This window comes from Rutidosis leptorrhynchoides, chromosome 8, assembly GCF_046630445.1.
Source record: "Rutidosis leptorrhynchoides isolate AG116_Rl617_1_P2 chromosome 8, CSIRO_AGI_Rlap_v1, whole genome shotgun sequence".
Classification (NCBI taxonomy): Eukaryota; Viridiplantae; Streptophyta; class Magnoliopsida; order Asterales; family Asteraceae; genus Rutidosis; species Rutidosis leptorrhynchoides.
In genome coordinates this window covers 96392934-96399758 of record NC_092340.1, presented here as the reverse complement: position 1 = coordinate 96399758, position 6825 = coordinate 96392934, and the positions used below count along the sequence as shown (strand labels likewise).

At 31.4% G+C, this 6825-nt stretch overlaps 1 non-coding gene across 1 annotated transcript; it reads left to right on the top strand.

Moving 5' to 3' along the window:
* The first annotated feature begins 4315 nt into the window (after positions 1-4315).
* LOC139865092 (small nucleolar RNA R71) lies at positions 4316-4422 on the top strand. The gene has a single exon (XR_011764619.1). It is a non-coding gene; the product is annotated as a small nucleolar RNA R71 (small nucleolar RNA).
* The last annotated feature ends 2403 nt before the right edge of the window (positions 4423-6825 follow it).

Genomic DNA, 6825 nt, shown 5'->3' with positions numbered 1-6825 from the left:
ATGATTAAACTCAAAGTGGAAGTATGTTTTCTAAAATGGTCATCTAGACGTCGTTCTTTCGACTGAAATAACTACCTTTACAAAAACGACTTGTAACTTATTTTTCCGACTATAAACCTATAATTTTTCTGTTTAGATTCATAAAATAGAGTTCAATATGAAACCATAGCAATTTGATTCACTCAAAACGGATTTAAAATGAAGAAGTTATGGGTAAAATAAGATTGGATAATTTTTCTCATTTTAGCTACGTGAAAATTGGTAACAAATCTATTCCAACCATAACTTAATCAACTTGTATTGTATATTATGTAATCTTGAGATACCATAGACACGTATACAATGTTTCGACCTATCATGTCGACACATCTATATATATTTCGGAACAACCATAGACACTCTATATGTGAATGTTGGAGTTAGCTATACAGGGTTGAGGTTGATTCCAAAATATATATAGTTTGAGTTGTGATCAATACTGAGATACGTATACACTGGGTCGTGGATTGATTCAAGATAATATTTGTCAATTTATTTCTGTACATCTAACTGTGGACAACTAGTTGTAGGTTACTAACGAGGACAGCTGACTTAATAAACTTAAAACATCAAAATATATTAAAAGTGTTGTAAATATATTTTGAACATACTTTGATATATATGTATATATTGTTATAGGTTCGTGAATCAACCAGTGGCCAAGTCTTACTTCCCGACGAAGTAAAAATCTGTGAAAGTGAGTTATAGTCCCACTTTTAAAATCTAATATTTTTGGGATGAGAATACATGCAGGTTTTATAAATGATTTACAAAATAGACACAAGTACGTGAAACTACATTCTATGGTTGAATTATCGAAATCGAATATGCCCCTTTTTATTAAGTCTGGTAATCTAAGAATTAGGGAACAGACACCCTAATTGACGCGAATCCTAAAGATAGATCTATTGGGCCTAACAAACCCCATCCAAAGTACCGGATGCTTTAGTACTTCAAAATTTATATCATATCCGAAGGGTGTCCCGGAATGATGGGGATATTCTTATATATGCATCTTGTTATTGTCGGTTACCAGGTGTTCACCATATGAATGATTTTTATCTCTATGTATGGGATGTGTATTGAAATATGAAATCTTGTGGTCTATTGTTACGATTTGATATATATAGGTTAAACCTATAACTCACCAACATTTTTGTTGACGTTTAAAGCATGTTTATTCTCAGGTGAATACTAAGAGCTTCCGCTGTCGCATACTTAAATAAGGACGAGATTTGGAGTCCATACTTGATTGATATTGTGTAAAAACTGCATTCAAGAAACTTATTTTGTTGTAACATATTTGTATTGTAAACCATTATGTAATGGTCGTGTGTAAACATGATATTTTAGATTATCATTATTTGATAATCTACGTAAAGCTTTTTAAAACCTTTATCTATGAAATAAAGGTATGGTTTGTTTTAAAAATGAATGCAGTCTTTGAAAAACGTCTCATATAGAGGTCAAAACCTCGCAATGAAATCAATTAATATGGAACGTTTTTAATCAATAAGAACGGGACATTTCAATTAGTGTAGAAAAGTGATTAAAAATACCCAGTTTGTAATTACTAAGCTCGTCGAATGTTAGATGGCGCGCCTCATCGTTCATTCCTTTTGTTGTAATTTCACATATGTTTTGCGTCTTATCGTCAAAATTAGTAGCTTTTGCTGAACTTAATGCTAGTCTTTGAAAGTGCGCTGTTTTACCCTGTTTTACATAAGATAAACTACAAAAATATATATATACATAATATTTTTATTATTATTATTATATTTTTTTTATTTATTTTTTTTACAAAACCTTTATTTATTAAAACAATTTAAATGAATAATTTTTTTTTTTAAAATTTTGTTTCCTTTTACTTTAGGTAGTTTCGGTATGTTTACCTAGTTCGTTCCTCGACAAAATTTAAAATTTATCGTTTTTAAAGCGATTGTTTTAAAAGCAAAGATTTTTGGGTTTTTTTTTTAATTTTTTTGGTATACTTTAGATCAATAAAATTAAAAATAATGATAACAAAAATTTTCGCCCCGCCCTCGGGTAAAGCAATTTCGGTTCCATGACCTAGTCTTCAACTTACGATGAATTTTAGAAATTATTTTTTTAAACTTAATGAAATAAAGCAAATTTTGTTTTTAAATTCACACAAAACTTTAATTTTAAAAAGTGTATTAATTTCATACAAAATCTACAAAACGAAAAATTCAGAATGGGGGAAAGAAAACTAGTTCTTTAGTGTCTGCTAGTGAAAAAGACCAATCGGATTCCATTCTCGGAACTACACGAGAACAGAACAACTAACTCTAGATAACATTTTTTTTCTTAAAAAATTTGAATCTCCCCACACTTAGGTAGATGTGGTGTCGAAATTGTGATTTACTTCATCGTCAATTTCTCTTGGACCATAATCAACTTGCATATCTGTGACTTTTGCTTTAAGCCATTGGTCTGATTCCTGTGTAATATCCACAAATTCTACTAGTTTCGCCTTTTCTTTAGGCGATAGATTGGATACTAACCGGTTACACAACTTAAAGTTCCCCTTGGTTCTAGCATCGCGAATCCGTTTAATAAGTTTCTTCATTGAACTGTTAATAACGGGGTCATTTAATTTTGTATTAACAACGGGGTTCTTGGTTATTAGGTCATCATTAGGTGTTACTTCATCTTCCCCACACTTAGGCGTTTTATTATTGCTAAGTACTACCGTTGGAGTTGGTAAACCGATATGCTTCTCATCGATCGTTTTTGTTGGTTCAACGGTTTTGGTTGGTGGAGATTTAGACTTTCGACTCACCTTTCATCATTACTAAGTGTCATTCTACCCTTTCTTACATCAAATAACGCCCTGGTGGACGCTAAGAATGGTCGACCTAAAATTAGAGGAATGTTTGAGTCCTCTTCTATGTCAATGACAATAAATTCGACTAGAAATGTTAAATTACCCACTTGAACGGGTAGGTTGTCAGCAATTCCAACTGGGCGCTTAATGGTTTGATCAAAGAGTCGAACACTCATTTCTGTTGGACTTAACTCACCTACTCCTAATCTCTTATATAATAAAAGAGGCATAACACTCACACTCGCACCTAAATCTGCTAGTGCATCATACATGACACAATCACTAAGTAGACAAGGAACAATAAATTCACCCGGATCACCCAACCTGGGTGGAAGTTTTGGTGGAACTGTCTTCACCGGGTTTATTTCTACAATTTTTGTTTCTTGTACTTTCTTATTCTTCTTCTTCTTTCCAGAGGTATCACAAACTTTATTACCTATTACTTGCTCATACTCAACTCCTTTTCTTGGAAAAGGGATGGGTGGTCTGTATGGTGCCACCACTGGCTTTACATACTCGAGTGGTGGTGGTGTTGTAACTTATTCATTGTTACTCACATCGAAAACCTTCCCATCTTCTGATGCTGGTTTTACAGAATTTATTGATACCATATTAACATTCTCATTCCGAGGATTTACTTCAGTATTACTCGGTAGCTTTCCTTGTTCCCTCTCACTCATCATGCTAGCAAGAGTACCTACGTGTTTTTCTAGATTTAAAATGGAAGCTTGTTGAGTTCTTAATGACTGATCAAACCTCTCATTTGTTTAGGTTTGAGATGTAATAAATTGTGTTTGAGATTCCATTAGCTTTGCCATCATTTCTTCTAGATTTGACTTTTTCTCTTCGGTTTGTTGTGGTGGTTTATACAAGCTAGGTCTTTGTTGATTGAAAGTGTTGTTTTGAGTTGGTTGGTTATTCGGACCTTGTTGGTTGTACGAGTTATTTTTAGGTCCATTTGGATTGTAAAGAATGTTTTGATTTCGATTGAAGTTTGGCCTTGGCGGTTGATAATTATTTTGATAATTATTTCCCTGCCTTTGGTTCATGTAGGAAACATTCTCACGTTGTTCCATGGTTTGTTAAATATTACAATCTTTCGTTAAGTGTGGTCCACCGCATTGCTCACAACTGATTCGTATTGCGTGAATATCTTTAGTCATCTTTTCCATTCGTCTCTCAAAAACATCTATTTTTGCGGAAACGGAATCAAATTCATGGCTAGAATCGGCTCTAGCCACTTTAGATGAACGAAAAATATCTTTTTCCTGATGCCACTCATGTGAGTGGGAGGCTGTGTTATCAATAATTTTGTGAGCTTCGGTTGCGGTTTTCTTCATAATGGAACCACCAGCTGCTGTGTCAATGTCTTTTCGTGTAGCAACGTCGACACCTTGGTAGAATATTTGTACTATTTGATAAGTGTCTAAACCGTGCTGAGGACATCCTCTTAACAACTTTTCGAATCTTGTCCACGCCTCATATAGTGTTTCATTTGGCTTTTGCGCGAATATAACAATTTCTCCTTGAAGTCTTACGGCTTTAGATGCCGGAAAGAATCTTTTAAGAAATTTCTCAACTAAAACATCCCATGTGTCAATCGCTCCTTCGGGTAACGATTCTAACCAATCTTTGGCTTCTCCCTTTAAAGTCCAGGGAAACAACATGAGATAGATCTATTTATCCTCAACTTCTCTGATTTTGAATAGAGTACAGATTCTATTAAAGGTTCGAAGATGTTCGTTTGGATCTTCTTTTGGCGTACCACTATATTGGCATTGATTAGTTACCATGTGTAGGATTTGTCCTTTGATTTCATAATCTGGCGCATTAATGTCTGGTCGCGTAATGGCATGTCCTTGGCCAGTGCGTGTAGCTCTCATTCGATCTTCCATACTTAGAGGTTCAATTATTTCCATATTTGAAATTGTTGAATCCGAATCACTAGAAGATTCTGTTTTAATGGTTTATGGTTCAGGAGGAATGATTAGTGGTTCAGGATTTTGGAATTGTCCCTGAATATCCTCCGGGTTCTCAATTGTGAGGTCTGGTTCAAAAAATGGATTATCGGAAATTTGAGTTGGAGTACTTGTTCGACTAGATGATGATTCTAAAGAAAAATCAACGGCGACGATATTGGCTAGATGTCTTGATCGAGTTACAGGTGGTGAACGTATGAAAGGTGGTGAACGTTTTGCTCGGTGCATTCACTGAATATCCTATTAGTTATAAAAATAAAAATTATATAAGTTATCAAATTAATAGGCTTTTCTGCTTTTGCCCACGTTTCGAATAGCCAAAAGATGCAGCAGGGAGCCATGATCCTTTAAGTCGGAAAATCCACAACTCAGCCACTAACAAATCCAACTATTACTACGAAGCAGAAAATTTTGGATGTCTATCAATTTAACCGCTTAACATAATTTTTCCGTCGAAGTTTAAAGAAAATAAAGAAAATTCTATGTCTTAAAAACTAGAGCGTAGAAATGACAAAGAAAAAAACGCGTCGAAAAATAAGAATCGAAAAACAAACGTCGAAAAATAAAAAGTCGAAAAACAATAATAAGAAAGTAGAGTGTCGAAATTTAAAAGTCTAAAAACTAAATATTAAAACTTGCGTCTAAAGGTATTAAAGCTTAAAAGAAATTCTAAATCAAAAAAGGCACTTACTTAAAAGGCACTAAAATTTATTTAAAACTAAGGCGATAAGCGACGTCGTAAGATTCTAAAGCGCCTAAATCTTAATCTAAAGAAAAAGCACTTAAAGGAATTTACGGCAAAGACTAAAAATCTAGAAATATAAAAGTTTCTACGGCAAGATACTAAGTTTAAAATTAATTACGAACAATAAAAATACAAATTACGAATTAAACGATAAAAATAATACAATTTATAAAAAGAAACAAAAAATGATAAAATTATTTATTTTTATAAAAATATTATTTTTATATTATTATTTTATAAAAGTATTAATTTATATAATTAATAATAATAATAATAACACTTAATATTACTAAATATAAATTAAAACTAAACTTAAAAACTAATTAATTAATTAAAACCCTAATTAGGTTAATAATAATAATAATAATTAATTAAAAACCCTACGTGTAATTAATGTCCGAGGATAGTCCTGTCAGCTCAACTCAAGCAACCGCATGATATTTAGTCATCAGGGTCATGCGATAGCATGGCCCGAGATTCCAGAAATCCTTCCGGGCTTTTAACAGGCTCGGCCCAATTTATATTTTATTTATTATTTGATTTTTATATTTTCTGATTTATTACAAAATAATTATATGAATTAAATTAAACTTATATTTTAAATCTAAAAATAAAAGTACTTTTTAATTTTATATATAAAATCTTATATATATATATATATATATATATATATATATATATATATATATATATATATATATATATATATATATATATATATATATATATATATATATATATATATATTATAATTTTAACACTTATAATAAATAACAAAATATTTTTACGAAATAAGAAATAATATATTTTAACAAAAATATATTTTTAACAAAATATAGCATTTTTCACCGAGTCCCCGGTAGCGACGCCAAAAACTTGATGTGTGCAGCGGTGTATACGAAAATACTATTATTTTTACTACGAAATACGACGAAATATGATACAAGTTTTAATTATTTATATAGAATGTGATGGATATACCTAAACCTTGCTACAACACTTATAGGCAGTGTACCTAATCGTAGAGTAATGTAGTTTTTAGTAAGTCTGTTTCGTTCCACAGGGAGCTAGCGATTACGTACTATATTTTTAAACAATTATATTTGTATATGTATATATATATATATATATATATATATATATATATATATATATATATATATATATATATATTAGTAATATAGTAGTATTATTATTATTATAATAGGGGGATT